Source organism: Scylla paramamosain, chromosome 41, assembly GCF_035594125.1.
Source record: "Scylla paramamosain isolate STU-SP2022 chromosome 41, ASM3559412v1, whole genome shotgun sequence".
NCBI classification, from domain to species: domain Eukaryota; kingdom Metazoa; phylum Arthropoda; class Malacostraca; order Decapoda; family Portunidae; genus Scylla; species Scylla paramamosain.
In genome coordinates this window covers 3384924-3410300 of record NC_087191.1, presented here as the reverse complement: position 1 = coordinate 3410300, position 25377 = coordinate 3384924, and the positions used below count along the sequence as shown (strand labels likewise).

The 25377-nt window shown below is 44.0% G+C and overlaps 1 long non-coding RNA gene across 1 annotated transcript; it reads left to right on the top strand.

The window, feature by feature from the left end:
• The first annotated feature begins 9371 nt into the window (after nt 1-9371).
• On the top strand, nt 9372-24476 carry LOC135092989 (uncharacterized). The gene is made up of 5 exons (XR_010263151.1): nt 9372-9552; nt 23629-23674; nt 23869-23948; nt 24045-24119; nt 24191-24476. It is a non-coding gene; the product is annotated as an uncharacterized LOC135092989 (long non-coding RNA).
• The last annotated feature ends 901 nt before the right edge of the window (nt 24477-25377 follow it).

Here is a 25377-nt window from a genome sequence, read left to right as displayed (position 1 = left end):
AATTGACTGATGCATGTTTCTGCATTAGCAAGATCCGTTCATTTTCTACATGTCCAAGGAATTTGTTCAAGGGAATATTGTCATCCATGAACGTCTCAAGAAGATCTTTACTGCTCTTGGGGAATCCCTGCAATAACTTACGTTTGAGAAGCTTGTCTCTATCAGGTAGAATTTCACCATGAAATGTCCCTCGGATAGCTGCATAGTGACATTTGAACTTGTGAACAAAGGATTGAGGGTTTTCTAGCCAATCATAGTGAAAAGAGTCACTCTGTCTCCAAGCTTGATCAAAATTCAGGTCCACGCCAAACTCTTTGGTTAGGTATGTCTTACAGTCCTCCCATACCTTTACTTCTCCTTGTCTTTGCGCTGTGTGAATCATAACCGCCAAGTCCCCATCAACTCGCGACTTAGCCACTTCCAGTCTAGCGTCTGAATTACTTGCGCACCGCTCAACCGACTCGAAAAACATCTGTAACCGTGCCGCTGAGTTTAAACGTTGCAATTCGTCCAACTCTAAGATCTTAATGTCACTCGGCTTGACTCTAACCTCTGAGGTTGACTTCGCAGGGGTACTTGTCATGACTGGGGCTAATGGCATGGAATGACTAGGGAGTGAGGTTTGAACTTGCAACTGACTGTTTGAAAGAACGGCTGGAGTACCTCCTCCCTCCGGGGGAACTGCCCTACTCAGCGAGTCCTCCAATCCATCAATTCTCATTGACATATTTTCAAGTTTAGCCACCATAAACTTCATTGTATCTATCATTGCCTGATTGGCATTGACCTCTGATTCTCCCTGCTCTGGATTTTCCCATCTAACTCCACCGTATTCTTCATTCTCCTCCATATCTATTAGTGACTCTATGCGATCCATGTTGTGTACAGGGCCAAATAGACGAGCTTTGGCTTTGCTAATATTCATAGCCAACTTTTGTTGAATTTGAGCCTTGGCACTGGTTTCGAAATGTACTCCATCTCTTCCAAGGGTAAACACAAAACTGTTAAAATTGATACACAAGAACTGTTTACTTTTAAGCAAAGCGGCATTCACTGCACGTTTTATCTTTTTATAGCGTTCATTCGGAATTACTGGTCTGCTAGATGGATACTGTCTATTTTCTATTTCTACCATAATAACCTTCGAACCGCAATTTCGTTCAATTTCTTTGCCAATGTTCAGAATTGTATCTGTTAATTCACGAGGCTGTGTAATAGGATTGATGTCGTTGCTTCCTAACCAGAGGAAAGTGAGGTCATGTCTCCATGCCAAGACGTGATTCAATCTCTCGTCATTAAAGAAATTCCTAGCTCTTGCTCCTCCTGCACGATATATCCTTACTTCTGAATTCTCCACTTCCACATCAAACCTACGTGGTACCTGGCTATGACCTACAACAGCCACTTTGAACATTACTTGACCCAATATTACCCAACTGTCAGTACTCTGTCTCTCCCAATACGACTGGCCAAGACTACAGCGAATCCCACCGCTGCCACCAGTGTAACGCCACCCCCCCTCCTCCGGTTCCCCCCTCCTCCCTCCTCCTCACCGGTCCGATCAGAGCTCTAATGAGACGAGGCAAAGATCTTCACGGTGAAGAAGAAAAAAAAAGAAGAGGAAGAGAGAAGAGGTGAAGGACGCACACACAATAGAAAAAAAAAGAAAACATTTTTGATTGGTAATGGTTCTCGCCTTCATCGTCATGGCCAGAGGGTAGGGAGAGGTTAATTATCACACAGTACCTACAGTGTGGCTTTATTATGAGGAACGAAAAATATAAAAATAGCAAAAAAATAATTAAATGAATAATACTGATGGGATTCTTTGGGTTGACTGACCCACTATGACATTATCGAGTGGTTAATCTAGAAAAAATAAATAAATAAATAAGGCACTTGAAATTCTGGTATGGCATATACACTTATATTCCGTTACTTAACACTACGAATACACAAGAAAATAATTACTTTTATAACTCCTCAAGAGTACCATTGATTCTGGGCACCGTTATATCCCTAAATAGCGTCACAGCCTTCATCCATCACTTCTCTACGGCAATAATATTGCTCACAACACATTCACAGTAGATTATATTTGACTAAAGAAACATTACATGGCTAACACTTTCCCAAGACTCTGTGGCCTGTCTCCACGTGGGAACAACACCGGCTATTTTATCTGTTGCCAGAGGGAAGGGAGACGCCATTCTGTGCTCTCTCCCTCAACACCCCCAGGCCTCTCAAGTTATTGGAACCTTAGCTAGTTCTCTCTCTCTCTCTTCTTTCACAAATAATTTTACTGAACCGTGAGTTTAAATAAAAATGCAGGAATAATTGGCTAGCAAGGTGAGCATATAGGCTGGACATTAGTTGAAGTTAATAATTGAATTCTAAATTACTAACATATTTTATAAGCTAGGGAATGACACCTTATGAGTTACTGGTAGGCTGACGCAACATGATGTAATCCTATTATTCGTATTACCTTTGATTAGAGAAAACCACAGTTGAAATAAGTAAAGACTATTTATAACAAATGTTTCAAGACTTTTAAATCACTCCCACGAATACACGCCTTATGAATATACTTTTTCATATAATCACTAAACCTTTAATTACCGCTATTATCCTCCTCTTCACCGCAAGCTACAAAAGAAAACAATTATTGGGGAGACTCAAAGAAACACAGAAATAATAAAAAGGAGCGTTACACACCTACGGCGTTGCTGGGGGCCAAGATGTTGTTAAATGTTAGGTCTAGGACCGAGTAGTAAAGTATGTGATGATGCGTGCCGTCCTCTTCGAAGCGACAACGAGTCAGGCTTGATGAGAGAGGATTGCACGCTGGAGCAGTTGCTGGGACCAGTGGAGCTTGCCCAGAGGAACGTTGCCCTGATTTATGTTTGGAGCCGGGGTTTGTTGTGTTGCAATGACCACGTGCGGGACTTTTGCTCCGTGTGCGGGAATGGGTGTGCTGTGTCCTGGAAAGGAGCAGCCGTCATTTCGTTGTAGTGATTCCTGTGTCATCGAATGGTCGGCGGGAGGGATGAAGTGTAATAGCATTGTTGTGCCTGTCAGTGAGAAACAGGCTTGGTCATGTCACATCCCAGAATTACCATTTTATTTGATTATGAGCGGGGCAAGATGGAATGAAGTTGTGGACATTGAAGGCCCGGCGGTGAGAGTACGGTGTTCTCCTGTGTAGAGAATTGAAAGGGCCAGCGAGCAAGACTTGTTAGGCAGTCTAGAAGTGGGCTTTGTTCACTCAGGAAGAATATTGCCTGGCGGTGCCGTACTGATGCACCAGGAAGCTACAGCTCCTGGTGGGCACGTTGGGTGTGGCAAAGGCGAAGGGACGTCGTTGTTGGGTGACTTGTGTTTGTGTTATATGGAGGAGAAAGTACAAAAGGAGAGTAGACTGTGTAGTAGGGAGAGCAGGAAAGGTACGAGTAGGTGGAGTAGTAGTGAAGGCAGAGGTAGAAGACAACGGAGAAGGAAGAGAAAAGACAAAAGTCACAGAAGTTGGAGCAGTCGTGGCTGCTGGATAAAAAGTGATAATGATACGAATCCCTGTAGGAGTAAACTCTCACTCCAATGCTACCGAGATCACAGGTCCTGTGTGAGAGGCAGGAGACAGATCTCGTGGGAGGGGTAGAAGGAGAAATGGCACCGAGTGTATTCTGAAAAAGGGAGTGAGTTATAGCTGTCTGTTATATTAGGGATAATTACTTTGTTTTGTTATTTTCATAGTGGTCTTTGTATTTTTAAATTTGTGTGTACACCCAAGTGTGATGTGAGCTGCTCTGATACGTTGCAGTGTGCAGTTATGTGCATATCCTTGAATTTCCTTGTTGTATGTGCTAGAATTTCGTAAGTTTGTGTGTAACTTACGAAATTTTCCGTTGGGAAGGAGCGTGTTACGCACAGCGAGATATAAAGACAGAAGAATAACGAACAGAGAAGTAGAAAGGAAAAGAGAGGGAGACAGCAGGAAGAGAGACGCGTTAGTGATGCGTCAAGGAAAGCCCCAAGAAATTACAGTAAGACTTAAAATAGATATGGAGTGTTTCTTTCCCACCTAGTTTTTCCCATTACCTGTCCTTTTTGAGAGTTGAGATTGCAGGGGCATTTAACAAAGGAGTTGATCTCCCCCATAGTGTGATTAGTTTTCACCCAGCCCCCAAATAAGGCCCATAGAATTTTCGGAATTTAAAAGTTTTGCTGGGAGGGAGAGCAGCATAGTTAGTGGAGCGTCCATTGGAGCGGGAGGCGAGCCTCGCACACCCCCCCCACCCTCCAAGTTCTCCCCCTTTCCTCCCACTTCCCCATCACATGATCTCGGCTGCTCGCGTTCACCCATAAGCCACGTGGGGTAGAGACGGTAGTATCAGTCGTGAAGGAAATCACTGGACCTTACTCAGCTGGTACGATTCCATCACGCTTAGCATTCTCCCTGAGGATTTCCTTACCCAGATTCAACCCATCCAACAGGGGACGAAGTGGAACATCATCCGAAACAGAACATCACCAAGCATCCGTCGTCCTTACATTCAGCATCGTTGGATCTGCCCACCTGGCCACACGCATACGATTAAACCCCAGAGCAGAAGGCAGAACACGCTGCTGCAATAATGAGTGCGTTCCCACGCGTCTTAAGTACTCCGTCACCACTGAGTGAAATGGATGGAGGCCCCATGCGAATTCATCTGACTGATGATGCCCTCTCGTTCGCAGTAACATCACCCCACCAGATTCGCTATTCCTGGCAGGAGGAAATTAAGCAGCAGTTGGACGATCTACAGACTAAGGACATCATCGAGAGGGTGGACTGTGCGACCGACTGGTATCACCCGTTCGTGCCTGTACCTAGGAACCCATCGAGGGTGAATCTATGCGTCAATCTCACTTGGCTCAGTCGATACGTCCAAAGGCCATCGTATCCTGTTCTTTCACCACACGACTCGGCTTCTTCCAAAGGAGCATCATGGTTTACCATCCTAAACGCGAAGATGGGGTATTTCCAAATAAAGATCGCAGAAGAGGACCAGAATCGAAGTCAAACGTGCCGTTATGGCGTTAGTTTCATCAAGAGACGAATACAACTGATGGGGGGACGAAACACTCGGAGACATCCCGCATACAATGAAGATCGTGGACGACATCCTCACCTACCAAGCAACGTACAAGGACCATCTCGCACATGTTATCAGCATTGTGCAACGTTGTGATCAACACGGCATCAACCTGAACGGAGAGAAATTCACGTTCGGAGAGAACATGGTAAATTTCTGCTTTACTCCATATCATCTTTGGGATACACCAATGATACGCGAAAGACCACAGTAATCTCTGATTTCCCAGAACATCACCCACCTTCGTTCTTTCATGGGACTCACCAAGCTAGCAGTTTTCTCCCCAGGAGTAGCAGATGCCGCTCAGCCTCTACGAGAGTTTCTACAACCTAAGAAGTGGTGTTGGTCTTCGTACCATAAAAAAACATTCGAGAGGACCAAGAAGTGCCTCATATCATCACCCTTACTTGCTTACTTCGAATCCTCACTTTCCACGGCACTACAAATGGACACATTAAGACTGCACGGGCTCGGGTTTGTCCTCCTTCGAAAACACGGGAAGTTTGGAAATTAGCGGAGTGTGGTTCCAGATTCCTCATGGACACAGAGTCACGATATGCCATCATTGAACTGGAAATGGTCGTTTTCCTGTGGTCCATAAAGAAGTGTAAAACCTACGTTATAGGTTTGCCTCATTTTAACCAGGTAGTCGATCACAAACCATTGATCTCTGTTCTCCACTCGAAATTGCTCGGGGAGATAGAAAACCCTCGTCTACATCGAATGAGGGAGAAGCTGTACGGCTACTCATTCACAGCACGGTAGCAAAAAGGGACGACGCACTGCGCTCCTTAAGCTCTATCACAAGCGCCAATTAAAGACCCAGCCAAACTCGATGACGTGGGGTAACAGCAAAGAAATGGATCCTCTCCACTCAGCCGTTGTCTCAGCACTGCACGCATTGTGTGAAAATGGCCATCGGCTAGCGCCTCTAAAAGAGCAAATCCTAGAGAGTGTGCTCTACAGCACAAGAACAACCAGATGCTAAATACATCGCTCTGAGAGACGTAATGATTGCCTGCTTCCCAGAACACCGGCATGATTTGGAACAGTACCTATGAGTGTTCCGGCCGTTTCGAAGCATGCTTGCAGTGGACGATGATCTAATTGTGCACGGGCCGAGACTACAAATAATACACAGTCTACGCCAGGAAACGCTCGAAAAATTACATGATGGTCATCAAGGGATTAATTGCACCAAACATCGCTCATGGCAAAATTCCTACTGGCCTAGTATGGATCGAGACATTGAGAACATCATCTCGAGTTGCCTACGTTATCGACTCCTCCCGAGGCAACAGAACAAACCACTCTGGGAGTGGTTTACTTATATAAATGTTCCCAAATGTTCCTTTAGACAGATCTATAATTAGACGTTAACGTTTTATCACCTTTCTCAAAGATGGATATTACATATGTCTGCCTTCACATTACCGGTACGTCTCCTGAGTCTTGCGATTTCCTAAAGACAGTAGCTAGCGGTTCACTAATAATATTTCACTAATGCTATTTTACTAATAATATTTCGTCTGGTAATGGTAACGAACTTTTCATTCTATCTATCTACTATTACCGGTACGTCTCCTGAGTCTTGCGATTTCCTAAAGACAGTAGCTAGCGGTTCACTAATAATATTTCACTAATGCTATTTTACTAATAATATTTCGTCTGGTAATGGTAACGAACTTTTCATCCTATCTATCTACTGTTACACTATCTCCTTAGTTATGAAAATACCAATCAGCTTCTCATTCTCTTTTGCTCAAAAAAGCTATTCACTCTCCGGCATTTCCTGCATGTTTTTCCTGGGTGAAAAATGTTAAAAATACTTTTCTCTGTTCATCGTTCTATATACCTGATAGAATCCCCTGGGGCCAATTTTCACCTGGCTAGCTACCTTTATAATAAGTAATTTTAGCCTTTTTCGTTAACTCCCAAACTGCTCTAACTAATTAATAATACTGAGGCCTTAAATTTTCTTCCCCTGCCTTTAATATCTTATATATACTTCTCATATGTCCTATGTAGTGTTTTAACCATCAGCCCTCTTTTCATCATTACCATCAGCATCATCACATTTCCCAGAGAGTTGTGAGTCCCATGTTTCTTTCCCTCACAGTATGTCGCTCATATTTTTGTTGTCACTGAATTTTATGACTGCATTCTCATAACAACTTTCTATTATCTCTCATCCCTATTCTGTCCACCTTCTGCCTGCTTTTGTATTTCCTCCTACCTTTGACTTGAACTGTTTTATGGTTTCATGACTCTTCTCAAATTTTGGACAATCCTTTCTTGACTATACTTTATAGGGACTAGCACCTCCAGAACACTTTATATATATATATATATATATATATATATATATATATATATATATATATATATATATATATATATATATATATATATATATATATATAACAATCTTAGCCCAGTGTCCCTCTTACATAAAAAAAAAATGACGATGTTCCACTAAGTACGTAAGCAAGCTAATGTGAGAAGGAAACAATAGACAAATGGTGTCATATGGCGCTGTGGTGCAGGATATTCTGAAACGATTCTACGCCGCACCCTGATTACTTTTGAATGATTAGTTGAAGACACACGGAATTATAAGGGTGATTTTACTAATCCATTGACATATTAACAATATTTATAAATTATTAGCAGGAGAAACACTCTTGACAACCCATCTAATCATGTATGTGGCCTTTGAAATTTGTCATGGTAAGAGAGCATACCGTTAACAATACGGGCTAAGATCACAAAAAAAGTGCAGGTTGAGAGAAACTACATGCGGTTGTAAATTACATGATAGAAAATGTGTGAGAGAACGGACCTAAACTAGTTGGGAGGCCTACAAGACCAATAGCCATAGCTGATATTAGGTAGTTTTACAGATAATGAAACGAAATGATAAACCGGCTATGTTTAACTAACAGTTTGATTTAAAAAGGGAAGGCGACGTAACATTTAGAGTTAAGACCCTTTTTTACCGCTATAGCTAACAGGGTTCCACGTACCATGCACGTTATTTTGCTAATGTGTTTGCTTACTTAGTATGTATTTTGAAAAGCCAGCAATATTTCAGTCATGTAATAGTACTAGTGATAAATCAATGCATCAGGTATTACCTACATTACACACATTTGCAAAGGCATTTGAAAGACTGATATGACTCTGTTCATACTTTTGAAACTTATCTGGGAAAAGGTGAAGATGCGAGGTGAAGCGAAGGCCCTTGTTGTAAGTCCAGGCGGCGAGGCTCTGCTTGTCCAGAGGTTTGCTGTAAGGCACCACCGTGTCCACACGTACTCTGTAGGCAAAGAGATTTTGTGATATAGAATTTGCAGTATATAACAGCATATTTGTATGAAGATGTAGTATGAAATGTCTTTATTTCTTGGATTTTATTTATTTATTTATTTTTTCATTGGCAACAATCCTCTGCCTGGTGATGTACAACAAGTAAAACATCAAAGAATAATCTTAACACGATAGCTTACTGCATGTGTACTGTTAAGGTTAGATACATTATTCCTAAGAGAAATTACCGTTTTCCAGTACAGGGACTGCCACGTGTAGGCTTCCTTTATTTTCTTATGTTCATATACTTTCTTTTTTCCGTTGTGTTGTAGAGGTTAGCGGCGCAACATTCCAATAACATTTATTATATGTTCCAGTAATGTTACAATCGTTCATGAATATGTGTATGAGTACCATTATCTGATTAGATGTATTGCAAAATGTTGTTTTTGCTGCAGATTTCTTTATCACTCAGAGAGTGATGGAGAAGACTATGGGTGCACGTGATGGAGAAGACTATGGGTGCACGTGATGGAGAAGACTATGGGTGCACGTGATGGAGAAGACTATGGGTGCACGTGATGGAGAAGACTATGGGTGCACGTGCACGAATAAGAGCAAGCTGCGGGGTACGAAACAGGATATCTCTGATAAGTGATTTATCTTTGGCGACGACGGTCGAGCTGAGTGTAGTGTCCGGAGTAAGGGGTGCTGGGATAGGCGTGTTGGTTGGGAGAGCTGTGTTCGGTTTTTTTTGTATCGTGCTTTGGATATATATATATATATATATATATATATATATATATATATATATATATATATATATATATATATATATATATATATATATATATATATATATATATATATATATATATATATATGTGTGTGTGTGTGTGCGCTTTTATACGTGCACGTAGGCAAGAATGAAGGTCGCTTCTCCACAGTGTCTCAACACTGTTCTATTAGGCCATAGTGCTGTTAGGTGTGATAATGAGACTGAAGGGAGTGAGCGGCAGATTCTGCCGTGAGCGTGTGCTGTGTGCTGTGTCATGTTCAGAGACAAACTACGACTTCTGCTGGAAGGTGCTGCTATTATTATTTTGCTGTAAGTATAATGTAAGATGCTCTGAGATGTAATGTATGTACGAGGAATTAGAGGCAGTTGTGATTCTCCAGACAAAACAATTAACAAGCAATTGTTCACGCTGTTCTGTTAAGCTGTTCATTTTTTTTTTTTTTTTTGAGCTTGTTCCTTACATAACTGACATTTGTTGACAAAACACATTTTACAAGAAGTTAAAGCAGTTTGTGAGATTTGCCTTGAAGTGACTCAGCCACTGTTATGCAGGAAAAGACACGTAGTCGGCAAAGCAAAAGAACCTGCTGACGTCATCATACGCATAAGACTTCTTTCAGTGGACTGTAAGAATATGGTAAGCTATTTTTTTTTTTTTTATCCAAGATACCAATTAGACTTACTTTATTTTAATTTTATTGATAACAAAAAAATCGAGATTCATGGATGGGGTGGCACTAGCGCTTGCATCTTGTACCTCCAGGTCGCCTCCGTTTATTCAACCTCATTAGTATAGTTGCGGCATTGACAGGGCATTGCTGGAGATTGAGGAAAATATTATATGATACTTTTTTTTCTGATTATAGTTAAGTTGGTACGAGTATATTCCCTAAATGGGCATGGCCTCGGCGCTCATTTGCTTACTCTTACAAAAATTCTACTGATGTACACGATGGGGAGGGGATTCCCTTGACTTACTTCACTCGTCCTCTCGTGCACCAATTTGTTAAAAAAAAAAGTCTCAAGATACAACCTCAGCGATGCGTACCGACATAATGATTTAGGAATGTGTTTTTATTCGTACAGTCATCGTGCTATCTGTTAAGCAATCAGCAGCACGGGGATATTGGGCTCGGAGTGGTCTAAAAGTGGCACCTTTGCACCTTAGTGTGCAGGAAGTGTAGTCACTCCCGCTTAGATGCAATGGGTTCATTCTTCAAAGGAAAAGGACGAGCCGCAGACAGAAAAGAAAAGAAAATAATAAAACGTGATTTTTTTCGAGTGAATATTCTGGCTTATGTTCGCGGTAGCACATATAGACTACAGTGCTGGAAGCCCACAAAGTTCGAATCCTCGTTACGACCGGAATTTTTCTGGGACGAATGCCCGCTCCTAGGTTCGCACAGCCTGAAATGGGTAACAGTCAGGAATGACTGGGAAGGTTAAAGGCGGTGGAGAAAGGAACTGACAGCCCTTTATATGCCGAGGCCCTTCACTGGGAAGCGCTACCTGCCCATCGCCTGCGCTTCATGAGTATGACATCCTGTGAATATTTTAAGTCTCATTCATCTACAGTCGTCTGCTGGTCATCCAGCCAGCAGTTCCCCTATAAAAAGAGATTAGAGCTCATACTGATCGATCTTTGGATAGGACTGAGACCACTTACACACCACACACCGGGATAACGAGGTCATAATCCTTCCGGTTACATACAGTATCTACTTGCTGCTAGATGAACAGGGACTACACATTAATTAAGGTGTGTGTGTGTGTGTGTACCTTATGCCAAGTTTGGTGGGCGTGGGGGTCACCAGCATGGAGTTGGTGTGGGACAAGGCTTGGTGTAAGGGTTGGACTTGGGTAAGTTGGATTCGCGTCAACACCAGCAGCCGGGTCTTCCACACCAGAGGGCGACTCTTTAGCAGCCAGTGGGCGAAGGCGGTGAGGAAGTCTGGGTCTTCGCTCACCAACAGCACCACAGCATTGGAGAACTGTAAATGTTGATTCTCTCTCTCTCTCTCTCTCTCTCTCTCTCTCTCTCTCTCTCTCTCTCTCTCTCTCTCTCTCTCTCTCTCTCTCTCTCTCTTATTGATACATGACTTTACAAATACAGGGGGTACTTTACAGGTTAAAGGGAGTATGATGAGTACTCCCTACCTTAAAACTAACCCTATAGAAAGATCACTCTCCTCTTCTAAACCTCATCTTCTTTTCCTCACTGAAACTCAGGTGTCTGAGGCAACTGACAGTAGCCCTTTTTCTGTTCCTCCTACTTTCTCTATCCTCATTTTCGATCCAAAGCTGGATGCTGTGTTTATGTGCGCAATGACTTAACTTGCTCTCGCGCCCACGCTCTTGAATCTTTGGAGTTCTCCACCATCTGGCTACGACTACAGAGTCACTCTCAAACTAAATTTATATGTGCTGTATACCTCTCACTAACTCCTCTGACTATAAGAAATTCTTTGACTACTTAACTTCCAAAGTGGAACACATTCTGGCCCTCTTCCCTTTTGCAGAGATCTCCATTCTTGGAGACTTCAATGTTCACCATCAGCTTTGGCTTTCCTCTCCCTTCACTGACCATCCTGGTGAACTAGCCTACAACTTTGCTATACTCCACGACCTAGAGCAATTGGCGCAACACTCTACTCGTATTCCTGACCGTCTTGGAGATACGCTCAACATTCTTGACCTTTTCCTGATCTCTAATCCTTCTGCTTATGCTGTCACCCTTTCTTTTCTGTTGGGCTCCTCAGATCACAATCTCATATCTTTATCTTGTCCTATCGCTCCAATCCCTCCTCAGGATCCCCCTAAGCGAAGGTGCCTCTGGCGGTTTGCCTCTGCTAGTTGGGGGGACCTGAGGAGGTATTTCGCTGATTTTCCTTGGAATGACTACTGCTTCCGTGTCAGAGACCCGTCTTTGTGTGCTGAGCGCATAACAGAGGTGATAATGTCCGGTATGGAGGCGTACCTTCCTCACTCTTTTTCTCGTCCTAAACCTTCTAAACCTTGGTTTACCACAGCTTGTTCTCGTGCTATATACATGATAGAGAGGTGGCCCCACAAAAGGTACTTAAGCCTTCCATCACCAGAATCTCATGCACTTTATATTTCTGCCCGGAACCATGCCAAGTCTGTTCTCCAACTAGCCAAAAACTCCTTCATTAACAGAAAGTGTCAAAACCTTTCAAGATCTAACTCCCCTCGTGACTTCTGGCATCTAGCCAAAAAATATCCCCAACAACTTTGCTTCTTCTTCTTTCCCTCCTCTATTTCAACCAGATGGCACCACTGCTATCACATCTATTTCTAAAGCTGAATTATTTGCTCAAACCTTTGCTAAAAACTCTACCTTGGACGATTCTGGGCTTGTTCCTCCCTCTCCTCCACCCTCTGACTACTTCATGCCACCTGTTAAAATGCTTCGCAATAATGTTTTCCATGCCCCCGCTGGCCTAAACCCTCAATCTCAACCCTCAAAAGGAAGATTCTTAAACATCTGTCACTTCACAACCTTCTATCTGATTGCCAGTATGGGTTCCGTCAAGGCCGCTCTACTGGTGATTTTCTGGCTTTCCTTACTGAGTCTCGGTCATCCTCTTTTAGAGATTTTGGTGAAACTTTTGCTGTTGCCTTGGACATATCAAAAGTTTTTGATAGAGTCTTGCACAAAGCTTTGATTTCCAAACTACCCTCTTACGGCTTCTAACCTTCTCTCTGTAATTTTATCTCAAGTTTCCTTTCTGACCGTTCTATTGCTGCTGTGGTAGACGGTCACTGTTCTTCTCCTAAATCTTTTAACAGTGGTGTTCCTCAAGGTTCTGTTCTGTCACCCACTCTCTTCTTATTATTCATTAATGGTCTTCTAAACCAAACTTCTTGTTCTATCCACTCCTACGCTGATGATACCACCCTGCACTTTTCCACGTCTTTTCATAGACGTCCAACCCTTCAGGAAGTAAACATTTCACGCAGGGAAGCCACAGAACGCTTGACTTCTGATATTTCTAAAATTTCTGATTGGGGCAGAGCAAACTTGCCTTAAAAACTCAGCTCATCCATCTATCAACTCGACACAACCTTCCAGATAACTATCCCCATTTCTTCAATGACACTCAACTGTCCCCCTCTTCTACACTGAACATCCTCGGTCTGTCCTTTACTTATAATTTGAACTGTAAACTTCACATCTCATCTCTAGCTAAAACAGCTTCTATAAAGTTAGGTGTTCTGAGACGTTTCCGCCAAATTTTTTCACCCCCCCCCAGCTGCTAACTCTGTACAAGGGCCTTATCCGTCCATGTATGGAGTATGTTAAACATGTCTGTGGGGATTCCACTCATACCGCTCTTCTAGACAGGGTGGAATCAAAAGCTTTTCGTCTCATCAAGTCATCAACTGTTCTCTAACTGACTGTCTTCAGCCTCTCTTTCATCGCCGCATTGTTGCATCTCCAGCTGTCTTCTACCACTATTTTCATGCTAACTGCTCTTCTGATCTTGCTAACTGCATGCCTCCCCTCCTTCCGCAGGCTCGCTGCACAAGACTTCCTTCTTTCTCTCACCACTATTCTGTCCACCTCTCTAATGCAAGAGTTAACCAATATTCTCAATCTTTCATCCCTTTCTCTGGTAAACTCTGGAACTCCTTGCCTGTTTATGTTTTTCCAGTATCCTATGACTTGAATTCTTTCAAAAGGGAGGTTTCAAGACACTTATCCTTCAATTTTTGACTATCGCTTTGGATCCTTTTGTGGGACTGGCATTTCAGTGGGCATTTTTTTTTTTTTCTGGATTTTTGCTGCCCTTGGCCAGTGTCCCTCCTACATTAAAAGAAAAAATAATAATAACCTAACACAATAAAAACTATAGTAATACTAATAAAGGGTCATAATAGTAAAAATAGTAAATCAATGTACTCGATAAAAATGCTTGTGTCACTGTTACACTACACCAAGTATCGCCATGTGCCACTGCACTGACCTTCACTAACTCGTGTCACTGTCACGTCTTTCACTGAGCCACCTGTGCACCAACACCTTAAACTTCTGGACACTTCACTCAGCAACACTAGGGTCGTCCGGGCACATGTCCTAGATCAGAAATGTATTCCACCACCATACGTCTGCAAGAATTGTCTTTGGTGGTGGAAGCTGTTGGAGCGTGGCACAACCAGGGCCGTGGGCGACACCGTTAATGTTGTGGTTGTCACCTCAGTGCGGCGGCACGGTTGGCGAAGCGTGTACTAGATAATTCTGCTTTATAGGTGGCCAGAAAAACACAATGGCAAGTGCTGCGTTATATTAATATAAATAAACTGTACAGTATAAATAATGCGAGTCACTAGCGTGTCGCATGTCCGCCACCGAGGCCAGGCGGACACGGACTTTCTATGTCCACCAGCAAGGCTGGGCGGACACGGACTACCCATGTTGGGTGGTTGGTGGGCCAGCCGGCTCAGATCAGGCTGAGGCTCGTGAGGTACTGGCAGCCCAACGGACCGTTTAGCAGACCAGAACATCGCGGAGACAAAGGGATGAGGGTTGACCTCGCTCCCACGGCCAGATGGCTGGGTCAGGTCGGGGACAAAGACGAGGCTGGCCGGAGTCGACAAGTCCCAAGGATGGAATGTGGGTGGCAAGGATGTGGGCGTGCCCCCACACCAGCACAATGCTTGGCCACCCTTCTAGGCATGTTCTCATGCCTACAAAACATATAGGATTATGCAAGGATACTGAGGCACATAATTTACATCATAAATACGCTATTATTTATGTAAGACACCTGAAGTATGCAATTCAACCAATTGCAAGGCTCCCAGAATAATGACGTCAGAAAAGTGAGCACGCACTGGCGAATCACAAAACTCTTATAACAATGACGTCAGAAAAGAGCACAGTGGCCAAACACAAAACTCACACTAGCTATGACGTCAGCACAACGAATCAAAGGCAAAGAAAACACTAGGACACACTAGAGCCCATAAAACAAGAGAACGAGGAGTTTCTATGCCAAATAAATTGCAAAATAACAACAATACACTGTAAAAATCATAACGCTGAACAAATAATGCACATGATGGCGATAAAATTTTCAAGTGTTGTGGATCGTGCCAGATTATGCACTGGAAGCCACGAGCAGGAAAGACCACACGGACAGGAAACACGTCAGTCTTGCAGAAAACTGACGGCTGAAAAGTTCTTAAGGATTGAAGCTACAGGAACACAACCTAAAAATCAGTCGAGATGTAATAATGAAGTGAAGACTGGTTGCTGAAAAGTTCTTGAGTCGTGAAACAACAGGAACGCGGTTTAAATCAGTCGAGATGTGTCGATGACGGCTTGAAAATTCCAGACTTGAAACAGGAACAGCATCGGTGACTGCTTGAAATCGTACGGCAACAGGCTGGCGGGGCAGGCTTGGCATAAAAAAGTTTGCGTTAGTGACGGCTTAGCAGGTAACCCGGAGGCGATTTAGATAGCTGTTGTAGCTGGCGACGAACAGGCGGGACACGTGGGCCAGGTGGACTGATAGCGTCGACTCATAAGAACATAAGAACATAAGAAATAAGGGAAACTGCAAGAAGCGACCAGGCTTACACGTGGCAGTCCCTGTATGAAATATACCTACCTATTTCCACTATCATTCCCATCCATAAACCCGTCTAATCTTCTCTTAAAGCTCCCTAATGTCCTAGCACTAACAACATGATTACTGAGTCCGTTCCACTCATCTACCACTCTATTTGAGAACCAATTTCTTCCTATCTCTTTCCTAAACCTAAATTTTTCAAGCTCGAACCCGTTATTTCTTTTTCTATCCTGGTTGCTGATCCTAAGAATTTTGCTTACATCCCCCTTGTTATACCCCTTATACTAATTAAAGACTTGTATCAGGTCCCCTCTTAACCTACGTCTCTCTAAAGAATGTAAATTTAACAGCTTCAATCTCGCCTCATAAGGAATACTCCTCATCCCCTGTATCCTTATAGTCATTCTCATCTGTACTGATTCTAATAGACCTATATCTTTCCTGTAATGTGGGGACCAGAACTGCACGGCGTAGTCTAGATGAGGTCTGACCAGCGCCAAGTATAACTTTAATATTACTTCGGGCCTTCTACTTTTAACACTCCTAAAGATGAATCCTAATACCTAAATAATTTGCCCTGTTTCTGGCCTCTATGCATTGTTTACCTAGGCGGAGTTCAGAGCTAACTCCTAAATCTTCCTCGTACCCTGTACCTACCAGTTTCATTGTTTAATGTGTACCTAATGTGTGGGTTTCCTCTATCTACGCTAAGTACTTTGCATTTGTTGATATTAAACTGCATTTGTCATCTGTCCGTCCATTCTTTCATCCTATCTAAATCTGCCTGCAAGGCGATGGCATCCGATTCTGACCAAATTAATCTACCTATCTTTGTGTGATCCGCAAATTTACTAACATCATTAGTAATTCCACTATCCAAATTATTGATATATATTAAAAACAACAATGGCCCTAATACTGATCCCTGTGGCATCCCACTAATTATATAACCCCACTCGGATTTAGAGCGGTTTATTATAACTCTTTGTCGCCTGTCGCTTAGCCATGACCTTATCCAGCCAAACACCTTCCCATCTATCCCGTGTGCCCTAATCTTTCTCAGGAGCCTTTGATGGGGTGCCTTGTCAAATGCTTTACTAAAGTCCAGATATAAGATGTTATAACTATCACCGTTATCTACTGCCTCGTACACTTTACTGTAAAAACCTAACAAGTTCGTCAGGCAAGACTTCCCCTTCGTGAAGCCATGCTGTGACTGATTTATCAAGTTATGTTTGTGTAAATGCTCCCTAATGTCCCTCGCTATTATTGACTCTAATATTATACCTGCAACTGAAGTTAAGCTGACAGGTCTATAATTAGACGCTAAAGTTTTATCTCCTTTCTTAAAGATGGGTACTACATTAGCCTGCCTCCATATTACTGACTCAAGTGATTTCCTATAGATAGAAACAAACGGCTCACCAATAACCTCTCTGCATTCCTTAAGTATTCTGGGATATATTTCATCTAGTGTTGGTGTCTTGAACTTTTTTGCCTATCTGTCTCCTGTTCCACTATCTCCTTAGTTATGAAAATATCTGTCAGCTTCTCATTCTCATCTGCTCTAAACATCTGTTCACTATCTGGCATATCCTGCATGTTTTCCTGGGTGAAGACAGTTAAAAAATACTCATTCAGAATTTTACTAATGTCCTCCCCAGAACTAACCAGCCTTCTACAGCAGTCACCATTTTTATATACTAGATAATATATAAGTTTCTTCTAGTATTTCGTGTATAGGTGGTGCCCAAAGAAAGACGATAGTAAAAGTCAGCTGCCGTACATTGATATAATAAGACAGTACAATAATAACTGAAGCCGCCTGCGTTTCACATTTCTGCCACCGAGGCCAGGCGAACAAGGACTACCGAGTGAGGTGGTTGCTGGACTGGCCGGCTCAGGTAAGGCTGAGACTCGTGAGGTCCTAAGAGCCCACCCGGCCGTGGAGCAGGCCGGAGCACCGCGGACCCAAAGGGGTGAGGATTGACCTAACTCACACGTGGTGATAGGCAGGGCGGCCAGAGGCTGGGTCGGATCGGGGAGAAAGGCGAGGTTGGCCGGGGTTGTCAAGTAGTAAGGAGAAAGGCGCGCCACGGAATATGGGCGGCAAGGGTGTGGCCGTTTGTCCCGGCACCAGCACAAGCGGCAGGAGGTGAGAGACGTGCTGCCACGTCTCGGCGGTGGTGGAGGCTGTGCAGGCTGGTCAACTGCTCCCGTTGGCCATCCCAAACTATTCGCTCCGCTGTCCGCTGGATCTTGTCGTGGAGCCCCAGGAGTGAGGAGGTTGTCCCACCCCAAGCAAGGCAGGAGTACTCCAGCGAGGAGCGGACCTGGCTCTTGTACAGGAGTTCTCACCTCCTGGCATCGAGAAGCCAGGAGATTCTCGTCAGGAAGACCAGCTTCCCTACCGCAGTCCTAGCGAGCTGGGAGATGTGTGTTCTGAAGGTCAGCCTGTTGTTATAAGTTATCACCAGGATCTTTACCTCCTGCTGCAGCGCCAGTGTCGTGCTGTGGAAAGTAAGTCGGAGTCTGCTGGGGGTTCTGCAGACCACCATGAGCTGCATTTTATGAGGGGCAAAGCTGACCTGCCATCTCTGTCCCCAGCCTTCTATGCTGCGTAGTGTATCCTTGAGCAAGGACGACGCAGATGCTTTCTCTCCTGGAACGAAGGCTGCTGATACAGTGATATCAGCATGCCATTAATATAAACATTCCACAATAACGGCCCCAACACCCTGCCCTGTGGTACACCTGCCCCAATAGACTGCAGAGATGACACCTGGCCGTTGTGCACTACCTGCATGTGCCGCTCGGCCAAGTAGTCCTTCAGCAGTTCCAATAAGTCCCCTTTCACGCCGACTGCGCGCAGCCTCTGCACTAGGGCGGCGTGCTACACACGGTCAAACGCCCCGGCGATGTGTAGCACCAGGACGACCGAATTCAACGAATCTGTGGCTAAGATCACCTACATTTGTGTAAAACCCCCGCACATTTGCCGACACGATGAGGAGCTCCCTCTCAATGCATCCGCGCTGTCTCTTGTTGCCGTTGGGACCCATAAGTGTAGCCAAGGCCTGGCCGCGAGAGCGGCGGAGCGAAGCTTGGTATCTGGAGAAGAGGGAGGTGTTGGGTGTAGGGTTCCTGCACAGGGGGATGTGAGGGCGGCCTGTGAAGAGGAGGTCTCCAGGCCACACCTCTGAGGAGAGCTAGTGTTTCCTTCTTTCCTAATCTGACAACCTCGATCAGGTCTTGGTGCCTCGTTTCTGCCAGCCGTTCACGACAGGTCTGCGCGGTGTGTGAATATCCCTCACAATACCCACACGAGTTTTTTTTCCGGCAATGCTCCTCAGTAAGCCCCTGTTTGAAGTATCGCAGACACTTTTGCTGCTTTTGTCTTGCACTATTCTCACTATTGGCAATGTTTACCCGCAATGGGCTTCCTCTTGTTTTCCCGTGAGGGTTTCTCCCGCTGTCTGCCATAGGGGCGGTCCTGGCGGGCTGGCTGATATTCCAAGTCTTGGGAAGGAGGAGGGGGAGAGCGAGAGCAAGCGCTAGAGGGTGTAGCTGTCCTGGTCCGCTGAGTCAGATCAGGATTGGTATGCGGACGATTACCGGGTGGGAGTTCGGAGATGTGTCACGTGATGAAGCAGACTGAGAGTGCGGTGCTGGGTCAGGTGGAGATGGATGAGGGGATGGAGGAGGAACGAGTGGGCTGGAATCAGGTGAGCTGGTAGCTACATTTTCACGCTCCCTATCTGATACCGAAGACCACCACTCGCTGGCTGCTGTTTTCCATCACATTGGCTGCCCACTCCTCTTCTATTTTGTCCTGCCTAGCATTGGAGACAATGGACCGTTGTTCAGGTATCACTCTTGCACTGTCCTTCAGAGCGAGCAACGTATCCACAATTTGTAGCGCCTCCACTAAAACACTACACTTTTCTGGAAGCTCGTCGATCACGTCACTGTATATCTTGATTTGCTCTTTCCTAGAGACGAGTTCCCCCTCTAAGGCTCAACACAAGTGATACCAAGTCCTCCCTGACGATGAACGTCACTCCATCCTTAATTCTCGCACCTTCTCTAAGGTTTACAGTGTTGCCACAGTAATAGTCCGTTGCACCATTCACACTACTCGCGTGGCAAATGTCAAGGCAGTCTTCCCTTGTGCAGTGGAGTTCGCGATTCGGGTCTGCCTTAAGCCCACATACGCACACCAGTGGAGTCTGTATCCAGGAATCCCTCTGGTTCTCTCGATTTTTCTGTGCTTGATACCTACGTCATCCGTGCTTGATTGGATCGTTACAGTGTCGCAATATGCAGACTGGTGGAGAGAAGCAGAGCGGAGCAGGGCTTGGCAACACAAGGGGTATATGTGGCAACAATGGTGGTGTGTCAGTCGAGAAGCGACAGGTCGAGTCAGGTCAGCCTCGAGTCTCTGTGGCTTCTCGTTCACTGCTTTCACTATTTTCTTATTTCTAGCACAAACGAGTCACTTGACACCTCATTTGCACACAAATTAAGGAAAGCGAGTGTCTTGTAAATTTGTCTTCACTACTGGAAATATGCAATGTACTGCTGACAATGACCTTCCAAGAAGGAGCGACCACAAACATGTCCTCACTGCACGCCTGCTGACTTCTCTCTCTCTCTCTCTCTCTCTCTCTCTCTCTCTCTCTCTCTCTCTCCACACACACACACACACACACACACACACACACACACACACACACACACACACACACACACACACAGACACACACACACACACATACACACACACACACACACACACACACACACACACACACACACACACACACACACACACACACACACACACACACACACACCATTTATTTAATTTAAAATTTTTTTCACATGATTTTTAACCATATCGAAAGAGGAGCCTTGTAATCTCGTTGTTTTTTTTTTTTATGTAGGAAGGATACTGGCCAAGGGCAACAAAAATCTAATAAAAAAAATGCCCACTGAAATGCCAGTCCCATAAAAGGGTCAAAGCAGTGGTCAAAAATTGGTGGATAAGTGTCTTGAAACCTCCTTCTTGAAGGAATTCAAGTCGTAGGAAGGTGGAAATACAGAAGCAGGCAGGGAGTTCCAGAGTTTACCAGAGAAAGGGATGAATGATTGAGAATACTGGTTAACTCTTGCATTAGAGAGGTGGACAGAATAGGGGTGAGAGAAAGAAGAAAGTGTTGTGCAGCGAGGCCGCGGAAGGAGGGGAGGCATGCAGTTAGCAAGATCAGAAGAGCAGTTAGCATGAAAATAGCGGTAGAAGACAGCTAGATATGCAACATTGCGGCGGTGAGAGAGAGGCTGAAGACAGTCAGTTAGAGGAGAGGAGTTGATGAGACGAAAAGCTTTTGATTCCACCCTGTCTAGAAGAGCAGTATGAGTGGAACCCCCCCAGACATGGGAAGCATACTCCATACATGGACGGATAAGGCCCTTGTACAGAGTTAGCAGCTGGGGGGGTGAGAAAAACTGGCGGAGACGTCTCAGAACACCTAACTTCATAGAAGCTGTTTTAGCTAGAGATGAGATGTGAAGTTTCCAGTTCAGATTATAAGTAAAGGACAGACCGAGGATGTTCAGTGTAGAAGATGGGGACAGTTGAGCGTCATTGAAGAAGAGGGGATAGTTGTCTGGAAGGTTGTGTCGAGTTGATAGATGGAGGAATTGAGTTTTTGAGGCATTGAACAATACCAAGTTTGCTCTGCTCCAATCAGAAATTTTAGAAAGATCAGAAGTCAGGCGTTCTGTGGCTTCCCTGCGTGATATGTTTACCTCCTGAAGGGTTGGACGTCTATGAAAAGACGTGGAAAAGTGCAGGGTGGTATCATCAGCGTAGAAGTGGATAGGACAAGAAGTTTGGTTTAGAAGATCATTAATGAATAATAAGAAGAGAGTGGGAGACAGGACAGAACCCTGAGGAACACCACTGTTAATAGATTTAGGAGAAGAACAGTGACTGTCTACCACAGCAGCAATAGAACGGTCAGAAAGGAAACTTGAGATGAAGTTACAGAGAGAAGGATAGAAACCGTAGGAGGGTAGTTTGGAAATCAGCCATGTCTCAATGTTTTTACTTTTCTCCAAAACGTGAATGATTAAGGGTGCCATTTCCTTCTTTATTTGTCATCGAATTTTTGTGGTCTGCATGCTTACATATTACAGGAACTTACCTTGCGGTGGTCACTCAACAGAGTAAGACTTCTCTTTGTCTCTGTAGAATTCCACTCGTCCACATCCAGCATCATGACGCCTCGTGGAGAAAACCAGTGTGTGCAGTAATTCTTCTTTGGGGAGATGGAAGGTTAGAAATAGGACCAGTTTTTGTTACAAGAATAATTCGTATACTGTATCTCAGTAATATAAATAATGGTGATTTTAATTTAAAAGAGAAGGCACCGCAAGATCGTGGTGATACGACCCCGCTACAAAGTTATTAAAGCAACTGTGTTGTATTATCACATCAATTCAATAAAGAGTTTTCTGGAATTATTTTTAAGTATTTTGAGGAGTTAAACAGGATTTGGATGGACAGTTTTCCAGCAGGTCTTCGTTGCCTGAGGCAGGCATGCTACTTTACCTCTTCACGGAACTCGACGGTAGCAGCTGCAAACGACGGCCATTCTCACACCTCCTCACCTATCTTGTGAGGAGATACTTACATACCACGGGCACCTCACCTCTCTTGCGAGGAAACGCCCTGTTACCTACATTAGCCAGCTCGCCTACCTTGTGAGGAGGCACTTTCTACCTTGTGCCACGCTTACGCGTGTCGCCACCGCCAGCATCAGAAGATGTGATTTTGCCATGGTGGCACACCCCCTGTGTCAGGAATTGCCATCACAGCTCACCCGAAAATCCTCTCTTGCCAGGATGGTTCATGGCCGCAAGTGAGCCGTCCTGGCAAGAGAGGTTTTCCGGGTAAGCCAGGTTGGGAAATCCTGACACTGGGTTGAGCCACCATGGCAGAATAACAGTGATCAAGCAGGTGAGCTGTCCTGGCAAGAGAGGTTTTCCGGGTGAGCTGGGATGGCAATTCCTGACACTAGGGTGAACCAGCATGACAGAATTACAGTGATCATTCGTTGGGACAAGGTTGTTGGAAAGAACAGTGACCTTGGGGAAGGAAGGGGTGGTAAAGTCCGGGAGGTTGTTGAGAGGGTTCATGAGAGAGAGAGAGAGAGAGAGAGAGAGAGAGAGAGAGAGAGAGAGAGAGAGAGAGAGAGAGAGAGAGAGAGAGAGAGAGAGAGAGAGAGAGAGAGAGAGAGAGAGAGAGAGAGAGAGAGAGAGAGAGAGAGAGAGAGAGAGAGAGAGAGAGAGAGAGAGAGAGAGAGAGAGAGAGAGAGAGAGAGAGAGAGAGAGAGAGAGAGAGAGAGAGAGAGAGATGATAGATGATAGATGATAGTGGGGATATGGTGTTAAAACGCTTACCAAAGGGGTAGGAGGATGGACTGTTGTGTAGATAGTCTAACGTGAAAGCAAGAAAATAAAAAGTCGTGAATGGCGCAATCATTGTGGTAGAGCTCTTGTTTGTTTTGGCTTATGCAGCTCGTGTGAGGTTCGAGTATTATGTGAGTCTTGTGGAGAGTTCGGTGACCATGTGTGTGGGTTTCCAGGAAACAGCAGTCCGGATGATCTGTGTGAAGTGTGCGGGCGAATGTATCACCCTCCCCCTACTTGTCTCACCTGTCAGAAAGCACGATCTTATCAGTTGTGTAATCGATGTGATTCAATGTTTGTCTCTCTGCCACAGCATGAGTGTCATACGTCGGCAGTCGGCGAAAGCTCCACACCCCAAGGTAAGCTATCTTACATTTTAATTTTTTAGTAAATATATGTTAAACCAAATGTTTGTTTAAATAATAATAATAACAACGACAACAACAATAATAATAATAATAATAATAACAATAATAATAATAATAATAATAATAATAATAATAATAATAATGATAATAATAATAATAATAATAATAATAAATCAATCACACAGACGCCGGTGTGCGATCGACGGCAAACAGGACAACCCCGGGATACTGTGGCATACCCAGTTGCGGTGGCATTACAGAATGTGTAATAAATAATATGTAAGATAATGTGTAATAAATGCACAAAAAAATAAATAAAAATAAATAAATAAATAAATAAAAGAAATAAATTCTTCCACAGATGAAACGTCAGATGTTAGACCTTCATCGCCTCAACCGGGATCCAGTGGCATATCCCGTGAAAATATTACAGAAGGTATGAAAAAAAGTAATAAATGCACAAATAAATTTTTAAAAATCGATATAATGAAAGAAATTCTTCCACAGATGAAACACCAGATGTCAGATATTCATCGCCGCAACCGGGACCCAGTGGCATATCCCGCACATATGAAAAGCCAGGTGTCAATTTTTCCCCTCAACCGGATCCATCACAAAATCACAATGGGGAGTGTTACCAGACGAAGTTTCCAGTCCAGTGTCATCTCCACCGGAAAATTCAGAGTTGATCGATGTTGCAGAAAATATTATGTGGTGCTTTACCTGACATCATTATTCAGTGCCCTCCCATGTCCAGGCTGAATCCAGTGCGTTTCTAAACATGTACAGGGACTTCTTTGTAACGGAGATACGAAATTATTTCATCAGTTACCATGAAAATTTTACTCTGTAATTGAAAGTGTTTGCTTGACCACCCCTCACATTAGTTAAATTTTCTCCCCAAGGAGAGGACATCTCCATGACCATTCATATTGCTTTTCGTTCTCGTTTAATCACGTTCCAGAAAGTGGATAAACTTGTCGATCTTTGGATTGAAACTCTAAGCGGCAGGTTGGAGGGACTCACTAGTGGAAGTGGAAGGCTCTGGATTTATCGTTTCGCGAGTGAATGGCTATTTCATGAATTATTGTGCGTATGTAGCTGTCAATGCCATTGGGTTTTATACTCCATAACATAGCAGTCTACGGGGAAAAAGTGAAATTTTCAATCCTAACGGCCGGCAATCGTTATGTGTTATTCAGTGTGTGGCCGCTTTTAAATTCCAGTGTCAGCGCAAATCATGGGAGAACATTCGGCGGATGGTAGAAGGACCTATTGGTTGTGAAAGATGGCTCAAGACTGACGGTTTGACGTCTCCCGTGAGATGGGAGGGACTAAGTTGAAACATTTTAATCGCGTATCTCTGCATGTTTACATGTTGTATAAAAGCGATGACAGGTATCATCTATCTCTTTCTAGGAAAGGAAACGCCAGTTTTTCCGTCGTTATCCCTCTCCTTTTGCTGGATGGAAAACACATAGCGCTCATCAAAAATGTGGAAAGGTATTACAAGAAACTTACCAGACGCGTCCACACGCCCGACCGTCATTTTTGTGTCATATGTTTCAGTGTGTCCCCTGCAGTGAACCTGTTGGGGGCCAGTGTGACTTTACCTAGACTTTCCTCTTTCCCGAGAAACATAAGAATGTGGAATTTAAGAACTTTGCATATGTCTATTCACCATCTCATATATG